Genomic DNA, 26,411 nt, shown 5'->3' with positions numbered 1-26,411 from the left:
TCACACAACTCCCTGCCACACAACACCACAGCACAACCACAATTAATTAATGTTACTAATCACCATAGAAACAAGATCATCAAATAAAACAAAACTTCCTCTTTCTCTTCAGGGAGTACTGCATCACATCAAAATATACTACAAAGAATCTCAGTTCTTCAGTGGTTCCATTGCTACTTAACAAACAGAGTGCAAACAGTAAAATGGCAATCTAATTTCATTTCTTTCTCATCTGTTCCTACTGAGTCCCTAAAGATCAATAATCATCTCACTGCTATTTAACATCTTCATTAACAAACTTCTCATTAGCTACCATTGTACAATATGCAGATGAGTCTGCCCTCATCTGCCCATCCAAAAACTTGGCTGATCTTAAACAGCAAACTCTGAAGTCTTTCTCTGCAGTAAAAAGCTAGCTAGATAACTTCCAGTGTCTCTTAAAACCCCCCCAAAAAATAGTTTTGTTTACTTTGAAAAAATTGACAAACTCCACACCTTTAAGGAACACTTAAAACATTTACTAAATACTAGGCTATATTCATACTGAATGTTCTGCTGCTTGGGCCGTTTCTTCTCTTTTCAAGATGGCATAGCTTTTTGAATTTTTCTGCCTTTCAGAAGCTAAATATTAAATAAGACCTCTGTGGTGTCATTTACTATGCTTATTAACACTATTTTATTACCCATTTTTATTCAAGTGCACCTCTTGGAAATGAAGTTATGCATGCATATTTTTCTAATTGTTCTATCTACTTGTACTCATTGATATATTTGTATGTATGGAGCTTTTCCCTTGGGCATCTGCTGTTGGACTTAATAAACAAAAGTGAAATAAATAAGCAACATAAATGGAAAAATGCTGAAGGGGTGTGTTCTAGCCAGAACATATCACATGTGACAATCTGTAGGGATTTGTTCTGAGCAGCAAAGGACTTTGGTTGACCAAGTTTGCTGATGATGGAAAACTGGATGATGTTATACTTTCTACATTAGATAATCCCGCTGTCAATAGGGGATTAATCAAACTAACATCTATTTTAACCTCTATTGTCAAAAAATTCAGTCAAGTTCTTTTTAGAAACTCAAGCTCCTCCAGTTCTTAAAAAATAAAGAATAATTACCTCAAAATTGAAAAAGTGACAGAGTCACTAGAGATCTCAGCATGTTTGCCAACAATAAACATTATTTTGACAACCATGACTTGACTGTAGATAGAAAATTATTCTGCAACAAATATCTCTGCCAGGTCCATGGAAGGCATATTTGCACTACACCTGTCTGTTATTGCTTTGTTACTAAATATAGCACCACATCTCCAAATATCTTCCTTAAGTAGAAAGATTGCAAAGATTCTCAAAAAAAAAAAACACAGTTGGTCTGGGTATCCAGGATACAATGCAAGTCATTGTGTAATGTCAAGAAGGAACAAATAAAACTTATTGAAATTACCAAAATACTACACATATCAAAATCCTCGGTGAGCAACTCATAGAAATGATCCAAAACAACAAAATGAAACCACCAACTGAGCAACCATACAGAAAGTACAACACTGTGAAATTCTGCAGGGAAATTCACCCCTACCACTACTGTTAGATACTAACTCTCTATTACACAAACATGAAGAAGGGGCAGTTACTAGTATATAATTTGACCCATTATGAATTATGAATAGGATGTTTTAGTAAAAATACTTGCTTTTGCAGTCATCTGATTACCGGACTAAAATTATTATATGCTATGAAAAATCGATTAATACATTAAGGTCCTATTTCTGGCCTACAAATCTAATTTGTATTGCATGCAATGTAGTTAACATGCAGTGACTTTGTTAATCTTTGTGACATGTGGAACAGCTAAATTCTGCTGTCATTAAGCTGCATTCCCTGCTATTTTGCCTAAAATAATGAAAAAATATTTTCCATTTCTGCACCATGGCTGGGATTCAGATACTGTGTCATGCTGTATTGAGTGTGTTTGTGATTAAGCGGCTGTGGGCAGGGTGCATGTGATTTAGATACACACTTACTGCTAGTGGGGAATGCCAAGTAGCAGTGTCCTTCACAGCATATAATAATGTCTCTATAATGACACACTAATGAGCAACATTATTAAAATGAGTGGCTTAATGTATGCAAATGAGGTAAAACAAGATGGTGAAGTGATTCAGAAATGTATATATGTCATGCCACAAAGCTATGCAAGCTGTTTAAATAAATGGGAATTGCAATGAAAAGGAAACTGTCAAGGGTAGCTACCACATTAGTTAATGTGTACATGCAACAAGTCCTCATTGCCTCTACAAGCCACAATGCTGTTCATTGTTAGCCCCTTAACATTTCATGGACTCCATGACACCAAAGTAGTGGACCAGTCCTGTGTGAATGGAGGGACCGTGCAAGACATTGTGAACATGTGTCAGCACTGTGTGCAACCACAAAGGAGTCCTAGAGTACCTATCCCAGTGGATACCAATGTATGAGTGTTTATTTATATACTTGCTACAGGGATCAATCATCAATCTGCCTCAAAGATGCTGGTTCAGTTTCTCAATGCTATGATTCATCATGTGGGGGAGCATAAGTGGTCTCAATGTACTACAGAGGAGACAGGCAACACCATGCGGGAAGTCTTTGATATAGCTCATTTCCAGAAGGTCCTGGGGGCCATAGAGTGTGCCCACACTGAAATAAAGGGCCCACCTGGTGAAATGTGGAAGAGACATGCGAACTGCAAAGGGTATGTCCAACTGCCAGGTAGTCAGTAATGAACAGGGTATCCTCTACAATGTGTTTTCAGGCCACCTAGGCAGTTATCCAGACTGTCACATATGGCAAACCTGTGACCTGTACCAACATATTGCAAGGGGTGACTTCCTCATGAGCATTTTATTGGTGATGCAAAATGTGGCCTGGAACCCTGGCTGATGGCACCCATAAGAAACTCACAGAATTAAACAGACAAAGCGTGCAACTTTGCACGTTCATGGACAAGAAACATTACAGAGTGTGTGTTTGGGCTGCTGAAGGCATGCTTTCACTTTCTGGATTCATTTAGTGGTACTTTGCAGTATGAACCTGGCACATGTTCAAAAATATTTTCAGTATGACCAATATTATACACAATCATATTTAGGCAGCAGATACTGCAGTGGGGAGCAGTTACAGGGGGATCAGTCTCCAGCACACTAAGCAGTAGAAGCTGAGCCAGGTGAGGAGCCAAAGAAGGAGCCAGCAACAGAGGATGATCATCTTAGATAGAGGTGGGCACAGTATGCTGTGGTACTGGCAACGAGGCAGCAGTTCACACACAGAGTAAAGCAGATAAACTACAAAAAATGATGCATGCACAACTAACACCAGACTGTGATTACCCTTATATAGGCTGGCCACACTGTGTATCACATATAGGCAAACCAAGCAACAATGTATTAAATGGGCAAAGCATCATTTTTATCATTTGTGCAGGTAGGAGATCAACTAGATGTGTGGATGTCATTTGTAGGAAAATAAGTGAGTGCAGAGGACAATTAAAAGAGAGTGAAGTTGTGTATGTGGGCTATGAGTGTTGGGTGCCTTAATATAAAAGGCTTTGTGTAGGGCCACTAGCACTGCAAGTGTGTGTGTGTGTGTGTGTGTGTGTGTGTGTGTGTGTGTGTGTGTGTGTGTGTGTGTGTGTGTGTGTGTGTGTGTGTGTGTGTGTGTGTGTGTGTGTGTGTGTGTGAAAAACTGTTGTGTTGTGTGTGATATACTGGGGTGTACTATGGGCTGTGGTGATGACAGGGTCAGCTGAGAAACAGACAATAGAAGTTGTAGTACTATGGCTCAAGCTACTTGACAAGTCCAGGGCATACATGGTAGAGGTTTGAACATCTTATGCATACACCTGTGAGTGAGAACTGGTTCTACCATAAGCTGCACAGGTTGTAACATGACCCTGGCTAGCTGTTGAATGATCATGATCAGTGTCTATTAAGAGACATGCCACTGCCACAACCCTGAGGATGTCATCTTCTAACTGTAGATATCAGCACAACAGATGCAGCTGTGGTAGTGTTAGCACACCATGGATGTGATCTAGATCATCCATGGCCACAATGGCCAACATCTGTGGAGATAGCAGTGTAACAATTTTGTGGATGATACCTCATGCACAGCTAGTGGACTTGAGAGGACATGGCAAATTCCAGTATGTGATTTAGTCTATCAAAAGAGTCACGTATATGGAACACACATGCCTATATAGCATCTTGCATACCAACATTAGCCCTATGAATTCTGCCATAGCTGTGGTGACACTAACCTGTGCCTCCATGATGGCCCTGCACATATGCTGGGTTAGGGACATTGACACAGGAACTTCAGGGGAGGGCTGTAACCATGTCTTCTGTGAGCATCAGTGGCCACCCCCCCACATGTGCACTTCCCAATCAAGGGGGGCTAGGGGCAGATTCTGACAAGTGTCTGGTAAGGAGTACCTCACTTCCCTGACTTCTAGGGTCCCCAGTAACCTCCTATCCCTGTGTGGTGTGTGGGATTCCTCAATATCTGAAGGTATAGAGGCTATGACCATGGTCTGTGTAGGGGATGTCGTGGTCAAATTCTTTGTGTCCAGTGCGCACGCACACACACACACACACACACACACACACACACACACACACACACACACACACACACACACACTGTACTCTTTGATTGCTCTGTCTCATTTCTGCCACCATTATAGATGTTGCAGATCCTCCAACATGAGGCAGTGGCAGTTTCACAGTGATGGTGATGGATAGAGAATCACCTATGAACACAGTAAAGCAGAATACCTTCTATAAGAATGACCCATTACCAGAAGAATACATTAAAGACAGGTGTATGAATAGTTTCATTTGAAAACCAAACATTCATACAGCATATCATGTGCAGATGGTTATGCGAGTGGAACCCTTGATGTTCTTGTATAAACCAAATCAGACAGCTTTAATAACTTGGCCAGTTACCAACAAGGCAAGAGAAGTTACCATTACTGTTACAGAGCAAGAGCTATGCAGACCTTAGGCATCTCTTGTAGATACTGTTGGTGAAGCTTGGCACCAACATCCAGCACTGCACTGTGGGACCATATGGAGGTGTCACTGCCTCAGACAGAGGCCAGAAATTCCTTTGTCTCCATGAAAAGTGGCTCAACTGATGGCCCAAACCCATCAACTTATCACCTTGTGCCAGATGGGCAGCTCATTTTACAGGGACGTGAGCAATGTTGCTGGCTCTGCAGTAGACCATTGCTTAAGTATGGTCATGGCCATTGACAACATTAATATTCATATTCATACCTTACCTGGTATGTTCCTCGTAGAACCAATCAGCAGCATCCTGCCATAGAGCCATCAGTCATGGAGATGGAGCACTTGAAGTATCGCCTAATTCTCTGCATTTAAGAACTTTACTTTTTGGGTATGTGTATCAGCAGACTGAAGCGTGTTTTCTGCTTACTAAGTTTTTTATACATTGCTTTGCAAATATGGAAAATGCTGGTATTAACATACTGGTTGTGAGTGGCCCAAAAATCCATTATAACATTATTCTTCTTCTTGACCATATACCATGCTGCTGGTGTGTCTGGCAGTCATATTGTCTATCCACATGGTTTACCTAATTTCAGGTACACAGCATTAAAGAGCAAATGCCCCCACACTGTGGCAGCCTTAACATTCCCACTTCCTAAGGTGACATAATTGTTTCTTCTCATTGTTAAAAAGGCTTTTCTATTTGTTTTACATGTATAAGCTATAGAAGCAAGGGTTTTGCACAAAGTGATAGGGCTAGGCTGGCCTGAATGCATTCACATGTGCTCTGAGTATTTGCTGATTGGTGTACCTCCCATTAGGCATACCAATCATCAGTACAACATAGACTTATAATAGCAGTGCCCCTCTCAGTGCACTTGTTCTATAATCCATACACATATTGTCAAAGCTATGCCATACATAGGTAAACACCACAGAAACAAGCATGCACTATAGTTTATACAGAGAAGCTGAAACAGTAGCACTTACCTGAAGTTGTAGAAGCTGTTGCAGTAGAAACAATTACTGTAAGATGCACTTGTAGCAGATTTCGAAGGTGCTGTTTCAGAAATTCTTCTTTAGTGTAAGTGTGCCTTCCGCCACACATACAACACACAAGCTTGTGTGCTTGGAGGTAGTGATTATGTAAATGAGGGCACATCTCATTACTGTTTCTGAATTACTCAATTTGCATTCCTTGATAACTTGCCAACCACCATGCCCAGTTGAACACAATGTAGTGTAAACATCTAAGAGCTTATGGGAAGCATTGTACATGCATGATTCACATTATGACTTTGGGCAGATATCTATAATTCCTTATCTGTCCTAATGGAAATGGAATACTGTGACACATAGGTTCATAGGTTCATAGGTAGGTACAAGGCTATTGGCCCTAGGGCCTATATAAGCGTAGCCAAAAAGGTACCCTGGCTTTTGCCACCCAAGTAAATGATTTTCCTGTGCCCCTGTTGAACAGAGCCACAGAAGTGATCCCCAGGGTGAATTTCCTATCTCCCATCCAATCATCAAAATTTTTCTTGAAGAGTGCTAATGAGGAACTTTGTTTAATATAGACAGGTAGTTTGCGCCAGAGTATGGGAAGTCTCTGGGACAGGAATCTATCCCTCCAGCATGTTCTGTTTATTGTGGTGACAAGGTTTAGGTCCCTAGAGCATGTAGCTCAGAGGGATTGGGATTTCTTTAAGTGGAACATGTCCAACAGCTCTGGCTTTGACGTAGCTTTGTATGTTAGGCAGAGATCACCTCTGAGTAGGCGATATGCGATGGAGTAAAGCTGGAGTTTTTTGAGACGGTCTGCGTAGGTCATCTGTTTGAGGCCAGTAATCTTCTTTGTGAGGTATTTCTGCAGCCTTTCCAGTTGTTGTAGATGTCTTGTGAGGTACATACCAAAAGGGGCACTTTATTCTACAACGGGTCTAATGAGTGACAAGTAGAGGGGAACAATGACCTCTTTTTTCTGCTTTAGTTATACTATATAATCAGGTACAGGGCTGTCATTTATCAAACTTTACAATGCAAATTTCAAAGCTTAATATACATTATATATATTTTTTTTCACTCCACGTCATAACAGTTAAGATGCCTGTCATTGCATGCAAGTTGGCACACAAGAATACCAATTTGGGTGCAAAATACTTGCATTTTCTTTGCTGCTAATAACTGACCAATCATGTTTGCAGATGGAGAAGGGAAAGGTCTATTTAGGGCATGAAAGCAGTTTGCACAATAATCTAAAATCTTCATTTATTTACTCAATAAATATTAGAGCCAAACACTGTTACCAGATGAATACACAGGTCTTTAGTAAAAGTCTGAGGTCTGGAAGAGGCAGGCACAGGCAGGGACATGTGACACTGAGATCCTGTGTTTGGGAGAACAATGTTGCCATCACTACAGTGACATGAGGCAATGTTAACCTGACCTTCTTGGATGGCAGGAAGCCCAGGTTAGAGCTCAGTGACCAGCTACGTACTGTAAGTAAACCTTGCCTCATTACACATACAACCTGCCTTGTGTGCCAGCCACACATCTTACACACTACTTATTCTTTCTCCATAGCCCCTGAAGCTATTGCTGAGTATGTACAGCTGCACAAAAGGAGGAGGACAGAGCACCATACAGAGTGATGGGGTGAGTATACCTGTTTCATATAGTACAGCTTTAAGTCTGTTCAGATACTACAGCTGTAATGTAGCACAGTACAGACTGATTCTATTGTGTGTGTATGTGTTTTGTGTGTGTGTGTGTGTGTGTGTGTGTGTGTGTGTGTGTGTGTGTGTGTGTGTGTGTGTGTGTGTGTGTGTGTGTGAGTGTGTGCTCCTGAGGAATTGTACAAGTAGCTCAGCATATTATGGTCTCCCTTTCATATTGTATACGCTGATAGCTATAAGTTGTTTCCATCAGTTCTCCAGAGTGCTATTCATTCATAATTTGCTGAAGGTTTTTCTTATGAGTAAAGTAACATAAACATATGTCTGAGCTGCGTTTTTTTTATCTGTACATTTGTCTCACACATAGCATTACTGTGTGCTTGACCGCAGCCTTCAGTTGCATTATGCAAGTTAATCAAGGTGTTAAGTTATTGGCTTGTGTGTTTTACGGGAAGGTTATTTGTTTTTTTGATTGTCAGGATTGTGGTTTGTCGGGCATGTGAAGTTTCATGTTTTTGAACTTTTGGTTTTATCGTGTCGGTTATTTCATTGTCGGTGTTTTGGCATGTCGGTGTTATCAGGTAGACCCATATATATATATATATATATATATATATATATATATATATATATATATATATATATATAAAATATATATTGCTTGTTTTGGGAAACATACTTCTGAGCTGCATTTTTTTCTTTATATCTGTATATTTTGTTACACATATAACATTACTGTGAGTTTGACTGCAGTCTTCATTTCAGTTGTACAAGTACATATTAAGACTCTGCTAGGTTCCAGGTGATGGTTACTGTGGGTTGGATTCTCCCTGTGGTTGTATATTGAGTCTTTATTGGTAATTTAGGGTGGTTGTTTGTTGCACTTTGAAATATACTACATCTAATGGAAACATATGTCTGACATGCATTTTTTCTTTGTATCTGAACATTTCTTTCACAGATCTCCTATTTCAATATACTTGGTCTGATGACATTACTGCTGGTGTGACTCATATGTGCCATTACTGTACTTTTGAGTGCACCTCTGGGTATTTGTACAAGTTGCTCAACTTGTTAAGGTTTTGCTGTCATTATGTATTGAAGAAGGCTGTGGGGCTGATTCCCCCCATTAATTGTCTACTGTGACATCACTGGTAATTTCACATGGGTGTCTGTTGTACATCTGAGTACAGTGCCTACAGCATATTTGTGCGAGCTGCAGTTTTTCCATGTGCCTGTAAATTTCTCTCACAGACATTTGTTCTCAGTATACTGATGCATTACTGTGGGTGTGACTATGGTATTCATCTTCTTCTTCTTCTTTCGGCTTGTTCCCAGTTAGGGGTCACCACAGCGGATCACCTGTCCGCTCATGATTGGCAGTAGAGTTTTACAGTGTCGAGTTGCCAGCCCAGCGCCCAACCTTCCACAGAAGGCGGTATTCATCTAAACTATACAATTATCTCAGTATGTTAAGGCTTTGCCTTCTGGATTGTTTGTGATGATGATGTGGGTTAAGTTTCCCCATAGTATGTATATTGTCACATCACTGGTACTTTTGAGAGGGCAGGCATTGGTCCTTTGAGTATGGCACTTGCAATGTTAAGATAGTAAATCTATCCATAAACTACATTTTTTATTACATCTGCACTTCTCCTCCCCATCCTTGTTCTTGCTTTTCTTTCTGTTATATACATTTGTTTTTTTATTAGTTTTTTTTTCTTCATTTTCTTACAATCATATGTAGCCTCAGCTTCTAGAGTTGAATCCATCCCTCCATCAAGGACTGCTGGCCCCCACAGTTAACAGCAACAGCACCACCAACACCCACATCTGGCTGCCAGACTACCACCTGCATACCTCCTACAGCACCTGCAATAGTTTCTCCATCCAGCCTTGCATTGTACAACATTACTCTTGTTCCTGCCTGCAGCAGTGTCAGTAGAAGTGACAACTTTGAAACCCATCAGTACTTGATGGACGTTGTGATGAAGGTTGCATATAACATGCTTGATACCTGCTTTGGCCACTTAGAGAACTTTCTCCTGTGACTCAATGAGTTGTCTTCTTACTGTTCATTGGCTCAACTATCTTGCTGGGCATAGTGTTGAGGATACCTAGGGTAGAGAGTAAGTTCCCACTGCATCATGATTGGCAGAGACAGCAGCTGCACAACCTTATTCTATTCCTCATCCTGGTGTTACCCTCCATTTTGTCTCTATGTCTGCCATGTTTTTTTATCTAATCCTCCCAAACACTATTGTCTATCCACTGTCTGATGTCTCCATCTCCATTGGGCTCTCCCTCTCTCAGTGAGTTAGCTCCTACTCTATCAGTTTTGTCTGTCTTCTGTTTAGGTATGTTCCCCTACTGCACATCATAACCCTATTATCTCTATCTCTTTCTTCCCTTACTACCTTCCCATACGTACCTTTTCTTTCATTATATATGTGTGTGTGTGTGTGTGTGTGTGTGTGTGTGTGTGTGTGTGTGTGTGTGTGTGTGTGTGTGTGTGTGTGTGTGTGTGTGTGTGTGTGTGTGTGTGTGTATATATATATATATATATATATATATATATATGTATATATATATGTATATATATATATATATATATATATATATATATATATATATATAGCTATATATATATTTTTTTAATTTTATTTTAACATTTATTTTAACATTTTTTTACTGGGAAAGTATATATACGGCTGCAGCTGATTTGATCATGGCACACACTTATCTCATGCTAAGAGTTGTGGTAAATTTCATTGGTGGTTGCAGGGGTGCTGAAATTTATTACAGTTGAACAGGACTCAGTAGGTGGATTGGTCTACTGAACCTTTTCAGTCACAGCACGATATCAAATAGCAGAAAATACTTTAGGATCTTACCAACCAACATTAGCAGTGTCGTTGGCACAACAGGTAGCACATTTGCCTTTGGTGCAGACGGCTTTTGGTTCTATACCCACCGCAGATGCATCAGTTCTTGACACTGCAGTGCAGCATAAAGGGTGCTGCACTCCTGAATGTGCTGTCCTTTAGATGAGATGTTAAACCAAGGTTCCATCTGCCCCAAAAAAGAGGTTACTTGCCTAGTGGGACTAACCTATTTCAACAAAGGATAGATAAGAAGTAAATCAAATATAGGATGAAAAAATTAAGAAATTCAGTAGTAGTAATACATTCAATGCAGAGAGGGAAATGTTAAGAAAATCCAATCAGAGTGCACTGAGAGAAGTACAAAGAAAAAAGAGAAAGAAACTACAAGAAAAGGTATGCATAAAATACATGCAATTATAGATAAAAATTCACAAGTATATACTTTATATATATATATATATATATATATATATATATATATATATATATATATAGATATATATATATATATATATATATATAGATATATATATATATATATATATATATATATATAGATATATATATATATATATATATATATATATATATATATATATATATATATATATATATATATATAAAAAACATCATTACAAAGACATGTCTGTAGTGTTTCTCCCCAGGCCTCCACTGAAAATTGGTTCATTCCAAGTTGGACTTTCCCAGTAAACAAATGTTAAATAAATATATAAAATATATACATGTAAAATGCAACATTATGAGGCTCAGAGAGGCCTTTTAAATGTATTCTGTTAATTATACCCATTTTTTAGTCAGGTAAGCCACTGGACAAACAGTCACTTTTCAGAGTGACTCGGGAACAATGTCTAATTGAGTGACTTGCATATGGTCACAAAGTTAGCAAATGAGAGCAGAGGGAATCAAACTCTGTACCACAGGAGCTCACAGGCTTAACCATCTGCACTTATGATATGGGGTAGTATGCATGCTAACCATTGCTGTTATAGCAGTTGCAGGAAGATTCTGTAAATAGATGGTATTTAAGTGTAGCTTTGACACTTTTAATAGTTGAGTTTTTGATGTCAGTAGTAGGTGGTTCCAGGTAACAGTACCCAATTTAGGGAAGGCTCTATCACCTACAGCACTTTTAAATGGAGGGCATACCAGGGAGAAGTTATTATCTTGTGTAAGTCTGAGTTAATATGGGTTGTCTTGCAAAGACAGTTTCTCTGTTATGGAGGGCAGTAACCATGATTTAGAACCTTGTAAAATTGGGTATTTAGAAGACAAGTGTTCCAATGAGGTACAGAAAACCATTTGGAATTTTTTTGCCAATTGCATTTGTATCTGGGGGTTTGCTAATACAATGCATCTGCAGATTGTTTTCTCAGTACTCTGGATTTTGTGAGTTTTGATGGCTGAATACATAATGAGAAAAGGAAGGCAACATTCCAATTTGTGTATTAAAATATTTTGGCAATGTAATGATTTTGGCAAATCAGTAGGTGAGAGGGGGTGACTGATTTTGTAACACTTTTTATTGAGCAAAGACTTTATTATTGGTAGTATCTCTATATGTGGTGAAGCAGAAAGTTGGGTCAAGTATAAAGCCTAGACACCTTTGTTCAGTAACATTATGTATTATGTTCCCATTAAGATCTGTTAGGAAACTAGGCAGGATAGTATGTAAGCTCTTGGCTGAGTCAAAGACCACTACATTAGTTTTCTTAGGATTAATGAGTAGCTTGTTAGAGGTAAACAGGTGCATACTTGAAGCCATATTTGTGGAATGTCAGACAGGTCAATGAATGCATGTTTATAGTGTAAGATAAAAAATGGCAAGAAAGAATAAATCAGAATGAATGATTCCTCATTATAGCAAAGTGGAATATCATATCTATTTAAGTTGCATGAGAACAGTTTATGTACTTAGAAGCTCATAGTTTTCCAAATGTCTACTGATATTTTTTGTGTGTTACTTGACCCATGCCTGATGACCATCAAGCTTCTCCTCCCTGTGCCAGAGAGCCCATCAACCAGACAAGAGTAGGGAGATGTGTATGCCACTGCTGTTATCTTAACAATAACAGAAGTTTTCTTTTAAGTCTTAGTTTCTCCCTTCAGCTAGGGGGAGAGCAAATGCATGACCCATATCACTGTAGAGGCTACTGCAGTTTCTTATACACATTTACTTCTGTATACCTGGTGAAGAAGACTACCACTTTCATAGCTTGTTGGGCCAAATACACACCCAAGGACCACTTACCCAAATGTTGCCATTCCTGCTCCAAAGGACTTTGCACAAAGCTTTTATTCCATTTTCTGAGGGGAAGGCTTACACATCCTCCATTCCATAGGCTCCATCAGATGCCCATATTACTCATCGAATATGGCTCACCTGGGTTAAAGTCAGGGCTTTGTTCCTGTATGACAATGGAGTGGCTGACCATCATCAACTTCAACCCCCACTTTTTCCATTTTCTTCATGGAGTCAGGGTGTTGCATCAACTATATTATCTCTGGATTCAGTGCCACTCTCTTACTTTCTTCAACAGTTATGGCTGATTGTTGCAGGTTTGCTCACACACAGACCATTTATCACTTTGTTGGATGTCCTCATTTCCACTTGTCATCTTCCTCTCTCTCTCCCAAATCTTCTTCACCAAATCTTCTGCTTTCTTGCACATGTATCCAGGACACTGCAATCTGTTATCTTACCTTCTCTGCATTTGGAGCTACTTTAGCTTTTATTCTTATGTCACCATTTCTTTGTCTGTCCCAAGTGTGCATTCTGCCACCTGTCTCAAGCTCCCTTACATTGCTTGAGACAGGTGGTAGAATGCACACTGTGAGAAGGGGAGTCTGAATGAACAAGTGAAAGCTAGAATCAGAGGAAATGTAGTGAACTGGCATAGAGTGTCAGGGATAGTGTGTGACAAAGGAATGCTAAAGAAAAAAAAAGTAAGGTATACAAAACAGTGGGGCAACTACTACTTCTGTATAATGCACAAACTTCTGGAATGAAGGCAGAGCAGCTGAGAAAGCAAGATATGAGGGGAAGTTAACCATGTCTGTGTACTTGATTCCCCCACAGTAGCACAGCATGCATATTAATAATGGCTCGGTGCTGAGGGAGAGCCATGGAACACGGTTATTGAATCAGGGTAGGGAGTGAGTGGCTAACTGTTTCCGCAGAAGAGTAACACACCCTGTGCACTGTCCTAGTGCATTATATCAATTTACTTGATTTTTTTCATGTTTGCTTTGTACAGCGCGGAGTACAGCATTTTACTTGTAAATCTAGCTTTGTTTATATGCTTGTTGTTTGTTTGCTTGTTATTTCCTGGAAGCTAATTCCACCTAATCGCAGCTTCTCCAGTGCTTCTGTGGATCACTAGTGATATCTGCATTGCTTACTGTACTTATTTCCTTGTTTCACTTGAAGAAAGTTACTTTTTGTCATTTTGCATTTAGTTACTTGTAACACATTGCACTCAAGTTACCTGGCACTTGCTCACTAAAGCAATTATAAAAGCCAGCACAAAAAATAAAAAGCACTACACCCTCACTCCCCACTGGCCCTTGTTTTCAGTTATTAAGAAATTCCCAATATTATTCTAGCATGTCCAAAGGTCAGTTGTCAATCTCCTCTCCGGTCCAGCTGGTGAATCTGGGAATCTTGAGGTAATGTTATAACTGCCTCATGTACACAGACAACCCTCTCCTCCTCCCACATAACACAAATACTTGCGAGAGATGCAGCTATTTAGCCAAACTGGAGGCTGAGCTCTCTCAACTCCAGGACTGGCAAGACCAGACAGGAGGAGAAGGCAACTACACACACCACAAAACCAGCCTCACATAATGCTACCACACCACTGAATCAAACACATAAACACACAAAGACATACTCGGGCTCTGAGTAAAATTTACCTAAACAGCAGAGGCCTCAAAGCAGACACCCAAACAACTGCTACCTCAAGACACCCCACAAGCAACACATAAACCACAAAAGCAGTGTGCAAAGCAGTCACAGCCCTTAAGGCCAAATACAACACCAAACATACTTGTCATAGGTGACTCCATAGTCAGACACACTGGCGTCCCACTCACCAGGCTGAACAAGGAGAGGGTCACAGTAAGCTGCCTGTCGGGCGCTAGAATCCGCCACATAACACAAGCACTTGGGTCACTCCACGGCCAGTACAAATATGACACAGTCATTGTCCATGCTGGTGTGAGCGACCTGAGGCGTACCTCCCTGGACTACATGAAAAGAGACATAGAGGGCTCTCTGATTATGTAGCCCAGGCAGGTATGACCTAACCCTGAGCAGTATCCTTCCTTCACCAAGAATGATGCCACAATATAGAGACAAGATGATCAGCTTTAACAATTGGCTTAATGTCTGGTGTCATTCAAAGGGGATCCAGTGTATGTCTGCCTGGGATGACATGCTTGACAAGCCACGCTGCTTAAGGGGCGGCTTGCACCTGTCACCCTAGGATTCGGATATTGGCTAAGGCTCTTGCCACCCCATAGTGCCTTTTAGGCAGGCTCAAATTCTAAACCTACCACCCTAGAAAACAAAATGGAAAGAAACTGAGGGTAATGCTGCTCAATGCCAGAAGTCTAAATCTCAAAATGCACGCACTCGAGGCCCTTCTCAGTATGGAGAACATCGATGTCTGTGCTGTAACTGAAACCTGGTTCAAGGCTCCTGAGAGCACCCCGGCACTATTAAGTTTTACCTCATATCATGCGTTCCGGCCCCAAAACCCGGACCACACCACAAAGGAGGGTGTATCCATATTCATAAAGGATACCCACACCTCCAGGTTGGTGGCAACGAAGCTTCGGAAACCATCCAGGTGCAACTAACCATAGGCAAAACTGCTCTACAAATTGTAGCATGCTACAGGCCACCCTCTCAAACTTAGGAACCCACAGCCTTCCTGAAGACACTGGAGGGTATAAATGTATCTCCAAACACCATCATATTGGGTGATTTCAACTACTCAAATATAGACTGGGAACATTACTCAAGCCCTAACTTTCTAGCCCAATGGTTCCTGGAGTTCATAAATTCAAATGCCATGGAACAGCTAGTCACTGTTCCCACGAGAGGAGAAAATATACTAGATCTCATTATCACAAACATGGGGACAAAATGCTCCACACCGGAAGTATATCCCTCATTGGTGAGATCTGATCATAAACTAATCTCACTGGAAATCCACATCCCGCCCCCACCCCAAACAAAAAAGACCACAGTGAAGAACTTCTCTAAAGCAAACTTCACACTACTCAAGACTGGTGTGGTATCCTTTAAGGCCCCTGAGACAGTGGAAACCACAACCCAAGCTGGAAGCCCTTACAAATGCCTTCTATGAACACCTCCAGGACTGCATGGATCAGGCAATCCTAAATAAAACCAAGACTCTTTCCACAAAGGGCAAGCGTCCAGTCTGGTGGACCCCAGCCATTAACAAACTTTACAATAAGAGGATAAAGCTATTACATGATAGAACAAAATCCATAAAGGAAGTCACCCTGATCATTATTAGTAAAAAATACGAGCACTCATAAAAATCAACTAAGGCCAATTTTGAGAGAAAAATTGCCATGGATTCAAGGACAATCATAAGGCCTTTTTCAGCTATGTTAGGAACCTGGGTGGAAACTCCCAGATATGCTCAGAATTAGTCCAAAATGATACAAAAATCACTGAACCCACAGACATTGCCAACATACTGGCAGACAGGTTCAGTGCAAACTTCACCCCCTCTCCCCTAAAGGAGAGATAACTATCCCAGCGAAGTGTAGCCTCCCAGACATCTCAAATGCGCAGGTGAAAGCTGCTCTCTCTAAAGCTAAAAACACAGCAAAAATGGGACTGGATGGTGTCCCTGGCTGTGTGCTACACGAGCTAAATGAGGAATTAAACCCGCACATAAGGCAGCTGTTTAATCTCAGCCTTACCACAGGATACGTGCCCAAGGAGTGGCGTACGGCAACTGTGGTCCCACTCCACAATGGCGGTGCCTCTATGGACCCTGGTAATTACCGCCCCATAAGCTTAACAAGTCTAGTCTGCAAAGCTATGGAGAGGATCATAATGGAGCTCATAAACAAAGATATAGGGGACTTGCAGACATTGGACCCGACCCAGTTTGGCTTCGTCAAGGGAAGATCATGTCTTTTGAACTTGGTCGACTTCTTCGAAACAGTCACCAAGGCCATTGATGAGGAAAGGCAGTCCATACAGCCTACCTTGACCTTGCAAAGGCTTTGACACAATACCTCACTTGGGTATTGTAGAAAAACTTACCAGCTTAAATGTAAACCCATATGTCACAAGATGGGTTGCAAACTGGCAGAAGGTCAGAACCCACGGGACTAGAGTTGCTGGCGCTATGTCAGACTCCAAGCCGGTCACAAGTGGTGTCCCACAGGCTCGGTCCTTGGCCCCCTATTGTTCGGCATCTACTTCTCAGAAGTACAGGCCAACATGGGAGGACTTAGGCTGACAAAGTTTGCAGACGACTGCAAACTGGGCGCCATAGTGGAAAGTGCATCGGACACGGATATCCTTCAGAAGGGACTCACGGAAACAGATAGCTGGTGCCAGAGCCATGGCCTGAAGTTAAACGCCAAAAAATGTATAGTCATACCCTTCGGGAAAAACAAGGTAATGTGTATCCAAAACAAAGTTCCCCTGCACATAGGGAGTTGCACGGCAAAAAACCAGACTAAAAAGTAGAATCAAAGCCAGCAACAAGTGAGCCGTGTGGTAAATAGTAGTTTAATAAAGAACTACTATAGCTTCATTTCAAGCTTGTAAAAAACAACTTCATTCCAAGCTTGTACAAAACAGACCGGTTTCGGCCAATATTATTCCTGGCCTTCTTCAGTGTTTTACAAAAGGCACAAACAAAATCAAGTCTTATATAATAAGCAATAACAAATGATTGGTTGACAATTGCATATCTAATTAGTGAACTCATGAATATTTATGTAATGATATGTGATATAAACCATAATGCATATACATCATAGGAGATATTATTTATAAATTCTTTTATAAATATTTTTTTATAAATATTCATTGAGTCCTGGGTTGAATAGGGCACCAAGTTTGGTAATCCATTTTTTCTCCCTGGCATCAAGTTTCTTATGCCAGCCAAGTTTATGAGTTCGATCCCCAATAAGTTTATCTATAATGATGAAATGGAATTGAGCTGTTTGATGTGTGAGTGTGTGTTTATATAGGGCATTGGTAGTTCTTTTACATTTAATGTCACTCAGGTGTTCAGACATACGTAACCTGAATGGTCGAGAGGTCTGACCTATATAAAATGCATGGCAACTACAGCATGCCATATAAATAGCCCAATCTGTATTACAATTGGCAAAAAATCGAATGTCAAAAACAGTACTGCTGTTTCTACTGCTAAATTCCTTGGACTTCAAAATATATTTACAATTTACACAATGTCCACAGGGGAAACATCCAATCAGTCTGTCGCCCAAAATAGTGGTTTGATATAACTGAGGTAGACTGGACTCAGAATGGTGTTTGTAGTGATTAAAATATCCTGCTAGATTTTTTCCTTTACGAAAAGAAAAGGAACATGTATTAGGAATAAATGTTTGAATCTTACTATCAGCTTTAAGTATATTCCAATTGTCTTTGATGATATCCATAAATCTGTTGGTGTTCCTGCCAAACGTGGTAGTGAAACGTAATGTATTTGGAGATGAAGATTTCTTTTTATATGTCAGTAGATTTTCTCTATGTAAGCCCTGAGCATAATTTTGGGCCATAGTAACATATCCTGAGCTGTATCCTCTATTGATAAATCTATTATATAGAGCATGTGCATGATGTTTAAAGCTAGCATCATCCGAACAATTATGTCTTATTCTAAGAAATTGTGATTTTGGAATGTTTTTGGCGATATGTTTTGGATGAAAGCTGGAGGCATGGAGTAAGGTATTGTACTGGGGGAACTTCCTATAAACTTCAGTATTCAGGGTGTTATCCTCATTTTTTGTGACCAAAACATCCAAAAACGTAATGGATTTTTGGTCATAAGTGATAGTAAACTGAATTCCCCATTTGTTGTCATTTAGATATTCCATAAATTCTCGGAGATATCCAGTATCTGATCTCCACACCATCCAGCAGTCATCCAAATATCTCCGCCAAATGTCAATATCAGGCAAAAACAAGTTGTGAGTATCATCATAAATCATTATTTCCTCAATATAAGCCATAAATAGATCAGCATAAATGGGGGCAAAAGAAGCCCCCATTGCTGTACCTCTGATCTGTAAATAACATTCCTGATCATAGAAAAAGACGTTTTTGGTCAGTACATGCTCAGTCAAATTTAACAGAAAAGTGTTAAAACCAGGTTGGTACATGTTGGATTTATAAAGCCAATATTCAATGGCATCAAGACCAGCCCAATGAGGGATGTTGGTATATAATGAGCTTACATCTAGTGTGCATAGCCACCAATCCTGTTCTAATTGCATGTCATTAACAATACTCAAAAATTGGGTGGTATCCTGTATCCTAGATCTAACCCATGGTAGTAGTGGTTTTAAATACCTGGTCAGAAATTAAGAAAGCGGCTCAGTAAGTGATCCTATGCCCGACACAATGGGCCTACCTGGTGGATGTGAGAAATCCTTATGTATCTTTGGCAGGAAATAGATAAATTGTCTAGCCGGGTCAGTGATAGTAAGGTGTGCTAATGTTTTAGTAGTTATAATCCCATTATCCACCACAGAATGTAAGAAATCATTGATTTGTTCCCTAAATACTGGTGTGGGGTCTAGTGACATTTTTGTATAGTATCGGGCATCACCTAGTTGTTGGTGAGCCTCCATGTCATAATAACTCCAATCCATCACCACCACCGCCCCACCTTTGTCTGCATGAAGAATAACCAAATCTTTATTTCTTACTAATTCATCTAAACTAGATAAATCACTATCTGTCATGTTATTAGACATTGGTTGATGAGAATTATACTGAAAATGTAAATCACTGAGTACGCTACGTAAAAAAAGACTTACAGAGGGATGCATGGGGGGTGTGAATGATGAAGCATGATATTTAAAAACATCCATTTGTTGCTGTTCATCTTCCCCCTTATCCTGGAAAAATAATTTAAGGTTAACAAGTCTACAGAAAGAAAATAAATCTTGTGCAAAGGTATCCTCAGGAACAAAAAAAACAGGGATAAAAGATAATCCTTTATTCAATAGAGATATTTGTTCAGATGTTAATACAGTATTAGAAATGTTACAAACATTATTTATTTGTTCGTTAGTACCTCCATCAAATTTTGTAGACTTGTAACTCTTTTTGTGTTTCCTGCCACCTCTCCTCCCCCTGTTCGGCCTAAAGGGAATGTATGATTATTACGTTTGGGCGTGGGGGATCCCATGGTGTGCTGTGTTTCTGTGTCAGTCCCTGATGAAGTGTCATAATCAGTAGAATCTGTATTATTGCCACGTCCTTTAAGAATGGAACGTGGACGTTTCCTCTTGGAACTAAATGTATTGGTGTTGTGCACATTTTGAAATCTAACATGCATATTAATAATGGCTCGGTGCTGAGGGAGAGCCATGGAACACGGTTATTGAATCAGGGTAGGGAGTGAGTGGCTAACTGTTTCTGCAGAAGAGTAACACACCCCGTGCACTGTCCTAGTGCATTATATCAATTTACTTGATTTTTTTCATGTTTGCTTTGTACAGCGCGGAGTACAGCAACATCTAAAAATAGAAACTGGATGCATTTAATTTGTGATGCAAAGGTCACGTTTAATCACAGCTTAGCGGGTTTTTCTAGTGTGGCATGGTACTTAGCAGTGCTTAACATTAGCTCAGAGGTATATTTAAAACTGCAGCAGCATGCCACATATCCATGTTCCCAGTGGTTAGAGTTACGGCATTATGTGCAGTAGGTGCAGGGTTTGAATACATGGAAGGGAAAGTAAGCATTTATTTTCCAAAGACAACTTATTATGATTATTTTTCAATCCTGATCTGCTGTGCTCAGCAAATCTCTGCTAAGACCTGCTAAGAAAAAAACAGTCTCTGTTTATGCACTGCTTGGCAGTGCTTGGCAATGCTTGGCTGTGCTTAGCTGGTTTATGCACTGCTAGGCACTGCTAAGCAGTGCCAGTTTGAGCACTGGTCAGCTCAGCTGCACTGGTTTGCATGGTGTCAAGTGAAATCCTGCATTTTTAAAAAATGCCCAGTGGTGTGTAAGGGGGGAGGGCAGGCTATATTAAGCTCAAAAGTTGGGAATACAACATAACCAGTTGGAGTTTGAACTGTGCAGCAACAATGGCTGGTGTTGGAGAGGGTTTGCACTTCTGGGCACAGCAGTGGTGCACTCTGGAGTCCTGGGTCATGGTTGGACTCCGGGTGAAAGACCATGATGACCAGCTGCTGCAGGGGCAGTTCCAGGGCTCAGAGTGCAAGACAGAGGCCTGGGACCAGCTGGCATGTGATCTCACCAGTGCTACAGGTATCCCTCACACAGGTGAGCAGGTCCATCACCACTATGATGACCTGAAGCATCGGAAGGAGGATCTTCTGGACACTTGTGACCTGGAAGCTCAGGATGGGAATGCCCACATGTTTGTACGTACTGTACCATTATTTTACTAATACTTAATCTGAATGTTTGATAGACAGGTATGTATAAAGGTGCACTTCTCTCCCTACAGCTGCAGAGCAGAGAGCTTGCAACCTTGGGGCGCATGATGGGTGCTTGGCCAGGTTCTGCCATGAGTGTGGTAAGTACAGATTAATTTGCAATCTATAGTCAAATAAGTAAGAAAGAGTAAAGCATTAACTGCTAATAGGTATATACAGTAAATATTTGTGCATTGCAATGAATGTGGACATAGACCTGTACTGCAATAAGTGCCTACTGCCAACTATAGTGCAATAAACAGGGAAGTCTAAAACATTAATCCTGATAAAGTAAATGAAATAAAGTTTCTAGTGCAACAATTGTGGGATTACAGCTGTATTGCAACACCTGCATTACATAATCTGTTGTGCAATAAAGACTTGAAACTGTATCAGTAAATGCATAAAGGTACCCCTAATAAAGCTGTGTTGTGCAATATGTCTGTAATTAGGGCTGTTTTGCATGAAATTGATTATGACAATTGCTCTGAAATAAAAACACAAAAGAATATCACTGCCTGCCTCAAGGTATAACATCTGAAGCAATAGCATTAACACCCAACGTATATTGTGTATATCAGGATTGTCTTGTGCTAACCATTGCATTTCAGCTTTATGCATTCAGGGTCTGAGATAAGTTGCTGCAGGCAAGTATGACAGTGTAATAACTGTAGACTGCAAATATACTCTCTGCAACTGTATATGGGTGAGGTAGCCAACCCAATAATCTAATATGGTTTGTAGACTTCACAGATATTTCCACCCACTAACTATATTGTGTACACCTGCATTATGTGTAGTAATGGTTAGTTTACCTAGTATCTCTGTCATGCATGAATCTGATGCATGTGTGTTCAACTGTCACTGCAGTCTAGTATAAAACTGTAGTGCTACTACCAGGTCATATTTTGTGTCCAAGGGCTCTAGGCAAATATCAGTCAGTAATCAGCAGTGGCTCAGTACTGCAGTTTGTTAAATGCTCTCTATGAAGTACATTTTGCACACATAGACCAGGGTTTGAATCCAGTGCCATGTAGAAGTAAATATTAGCGAATCAGTTACGTATTGATGACAAATGTTCTCTCCACAGGAAACACAGGTAAATGGGTGAGGTAGCTCTTATTATGAGTAAATAAGTAGTGTGTTCAGATGTAACAGACTGTTAACAGCATAGACAAGGAATGCTATAAGACTTCATAAAATAAAGGAAAAAGTACAATAATAATAAAAGAAAATAAATAAATTGTGTAATCTTGGTATGGCTGTATGCCTGGAGTGTCTGTGAAAGGTTGCTGAAGTTCTATCCACATGCCTGCCAAGCAAGGCATGGTAGTTGTTTACTCTCTGTACTGTACACATACATGTCCCTCAAGTGTCACACTGTCATAATATGTAATTACTGTTGCATAATCCCTCTGTCACAGATGTATCATCTACATTATGCCAATAGCACAGTAACACTACATCAGTCCACAGTACACCTTGGAAGTTGTACAGGTCTACCTGATATGTAAGTGTTCTCTGTAGTTGTGTACCTGCAGGTGTTACTGCTGGGCCCATACTGTTCCATGCGAATAGCTTGAGAGGTATGTACGTCCTACAAAAGCTATAGGACACAGTTATACAAAAAAGAAGGACAGACTTGTAGAGTATATAGCAGTACTGTTGTAAACGATATAGCCTATACTGGTATTAATGGACTGTATTTCTCTCTCTACCAACCCCGTATCTTCATCTAAATTTTTATTGTTATAAATTGGTTATGGTTTACTATTAACATATGTTGTTCTCTAAACTTTATTTTGGGGCATGTATTTTATTATTGTTATGCATTACAATGGTTGCATATTAACATATCTTGTTGAATTACCTATGTTGTTGGCCTTGTGCCGTAACTGTTACTGGAATGCTGTTAATATACTGCCTGTTATGTTATTTATTGTTGTGTTCCATATAATATGCATTGATATGTTAATGGGTTATTTCCAGTGTTCTGGCATGCTGTTATAACTAACAAAATGTTTAGTTCATAGCTAACCTCTGTGCATTGTTATACCTCTATCACCACAGCAAGACAGGGTAGGCTGGTTCCTGTAGATCTGTCTACCCTATCTCAGCTGGCCATGGCACCTGGTACCTGCGCATCTGGAACCCAGGCCAGTGGTGCCCCCTCTGCGGCCCTGCACTACCCTTGGGTGAAACGCTTCAGGGGACAGGGCACGTCTCCCCCTGTGATTGGTGTCAGAGGGGCAGTAGACACCCAAGATCAACTACCAGCCATGGTGCACAGGATTGTGCATAGGAGTTATGAACAATGCCTGCGCCAGATTGAGGGCAGACTCGACAACCTCATGGGGCCTGGTGGCTCTGGGTCCCAGCCTCCAGGGCAGCTACCTTCAGGGCAGTGAAGGAGCAGTGTTGACTGCCCATGGGTGGGGATGTCAGTCACACTGCTGTCATCTGGGGGCACATGTATCGCTGATTCCACAACACCCTCTCCATCCAAGATGTTTAACCCTGCTCATGTGTCATACACTGCCTCTGTATGCTGTCTTATCTGTCTGCAAATGCAAACTCTCCTACTCAACTTACCTCCCCCACATGTACCTATATCTTGTCCCCAACATTTCACTCTCTCCTTTAAAAAAAAATGGCCACCTGTCCCACAAAAAAAAATATATATATCGCCTTGTACATAGCTCTCCATTCACACATGTCCATTGGGCACAACTAATTAGGTCCAATTGACTTGGCAACACATTTATGTTGTCCTCACCCCTCTCTCTGGGGTTTCTGGGTCCAAACTCATGCATAAAAACTGTAAAATTGCACAGCTGTTGCTGTACAAGAAATGGAAAGCTATGGTCCTTTCCTACACCCTTCCTGCACATCTCTACCTGTCTTTCAGTATGTTTTCCTACTGCTTGGCCCCAATTCATCACTGCCTATCACCCCCTTTTTCTTTCCTTTTTACATTATTTGTGTGGGTTTGTGCGGAGCTATGCACACACAGAGCATACCCGCACAAACCTGCTTCAATGTGCCTTAATGATCTTATGTGTTTCTTACACTGTTAGGCACATCTACAAAATAAAAAGCCCTGCCATGTCTCAAACCCAGGCTCCTGTCAACTACAGCATAGTGCATTAGCCCACTAGGCCACTCAGCTCTTAATTAACACAGGTGTTCCCAGCAAAATATACTGATTACCACTGACAGACTGCAAGTATATCTAATGGGAAATATGGGAGTGTCCTTGTGACTCTGATGCAAAAGGCACAGCAGTACACAGCCAAATAAATAATGGATGTACATGAGGCCTGGGATAGCAGGTAAATGTACCCTTTTATCAGCAACATCTTTAAACATACCTGCTAAGGCAGCAATGGCAAAGCACATGTGTACAACTGGGACCCTGCTGCAGAACAACTGCCTTTGAAAGCCATGCAGATAATGATGGATGCAGACAATATGTATCACAGACTGTATATATGCACATATATCTTTCAAATACACCTGCTGCAGTACTGACTCAGTAGCTCAGTCTGTTAAATGCCTTCCATACATTACATTTTGTCACCCACAGTCCTGGGTTTGAATCCAGTGTGTTGTACTTTAATTACATTGTTGTGAACACAGAAAGTAATGATTGAATCATGCAGTTTTAGCCCACACAGGTTGCTGCTACTGAGTTAACTGCTGCCCATGTTTGCAAGTCAAAGGCCTGTAGGTAAGAAACACTGCACATATTTGTATAACCTAACTATATGTCTTCTACTACTTTGTGATTGGCACTGTTACATAACAGATATACCTTAAGCACATGCCTTGAGTGGACTGTAAAGGGTACCCTTACCCTGGTTCTGCTGTAATGACAGAGCTGATACTGCTAACTCGGTTACACATACAGCTTGCTGTCCTCCAAAGAGTTCACACTCCCCCTATGTGTCCTATGTGCAGCTGTATGTTAAGCTAACTGCTACAGACCTACCATACCTCACAACCCCCTAGAACAAGGGATCAAGACAAAACTATACATACAGGGTGGGAGAGACAAAGGTCCAGTAACAGGGACATATTTCACAGTTTGCTCCTACAAAGACAGTGAGCTGATAGAATATCAGCTACTGCATCAGCTTGCATAGTCTGACAAGCATGACATATGACACTCATGTCTCTCTCTCCTTATTGAGCAAAACCCACATTGTTTATCACTGAACTGACAGATAATCATAATGTCATGAGACAATGTCATGCAAAATTGTGGCCATACCTCATAAATCTCAACTGTGGACAGTATTTGTACCTACCCTCTGTAATGCTGTAGTCTCCACACCTCACTAATGTCCATCTCATAGACTAAGAAAGGGGCCAAGGCCTACATGAAGCCCTTAAATATTGCACTGTGGTGCCATGTCATTGGCTAATGAAAATGCAGCTTAGCTGTTTTGAATGCAATTAGCAAGTCTGAGCCACAAAATGGTGCACAGGCAATTACCCATTAATGAGCATTACCTACAAAAGGCAATCAATTCCTTATGGGGAAAAGCACCGTATGTTACTTTACTCAGACAGACAATGGTTTTGTAAGTTGTTTGCAGGCATTCTGATCAACATAGAATCACTTCAGTCTACCAGGTAGGTAATACAAGTCCCCATATAATGGGATGCAGATGGGAGGATGGAGGTATGGGGAATAGGGATTACAACAGTAGTCCTGTAGTACAATTATGGCATTGACATGTTGGTGATACTCTGCTGTCTAACACCTACAGGCATGCATTTCAACTGCCCCTGCTTTGAATCAAATCACATCTCTGCCCCTGTTACTCCCTCTTACAATGGTCGGCTGTTGTAGGAAAGATAGTGGATTATGAGTTAGACATGTTGACAGTAAGTAAGGGTGTACGCAGCTGTAATATCAAATGATGTACTGTAATTCACCTTCTCTCAGTCTGTCAACATGTACTTGTGTAGTGCAGTATTGTTATGCCATGGCAGGTGTTGTAAGCCATGACAGCTGCTGTATACTGGCATGTGTAATGACTATGCATCAAACTTTGT

General features: G+C 40.6%; 1 protein-coding gene and 1 long non-coding RNA gene across 8 annotated transcripts in view; one reads left to right on the top strand and one right to left on the bottom strand.

The window, feature by feature from the left end:
- Positions 1 to 26,411, bottom strand: part of LOC122793286 (A-agglutinin anchorage subunit-like) — a 1,003,124-nt gene that overhangs the window by 858,285 nt on the left and 118,428 nt on the right. The gene's annotated exons all lie outside the window — the stretch shown is intronic.
- Positions 7,650 to 26,411, top strand: part of LOC122793288 — a 216,267-nt gene continuing 197,505 nt past the window's right edge. Inside the window, exon 1 of the long non-coding RNA XR_006363458.1 lies at positions 7,650 to 7,714. This is a non-coding gene — a long non-coding RNA (uncharacterized LOC122793288). The remainder of the gene's footprint in view (positions 7,715 to 26,411) is intronic.

The sequence above is a fragment of the Protopterus annectens genome, chromosome 2.part0 (genome assembly GCF_019279795.1).
Source record: "Protopterus annectens isolate FY-2018-M chromosome 2.part0, PAN1.0, whole genome shotgun sequence".
Taxonomy (NCBI): domain Eukaryota; kingdom Metazoa; phylum Chordata; order Ceratodontiformes; family Protopteridae; genus Protopterus; species Protopterus annectens.
This window is presented reverse-complemented; position numbering and strand designations above follow the sequence as displayed.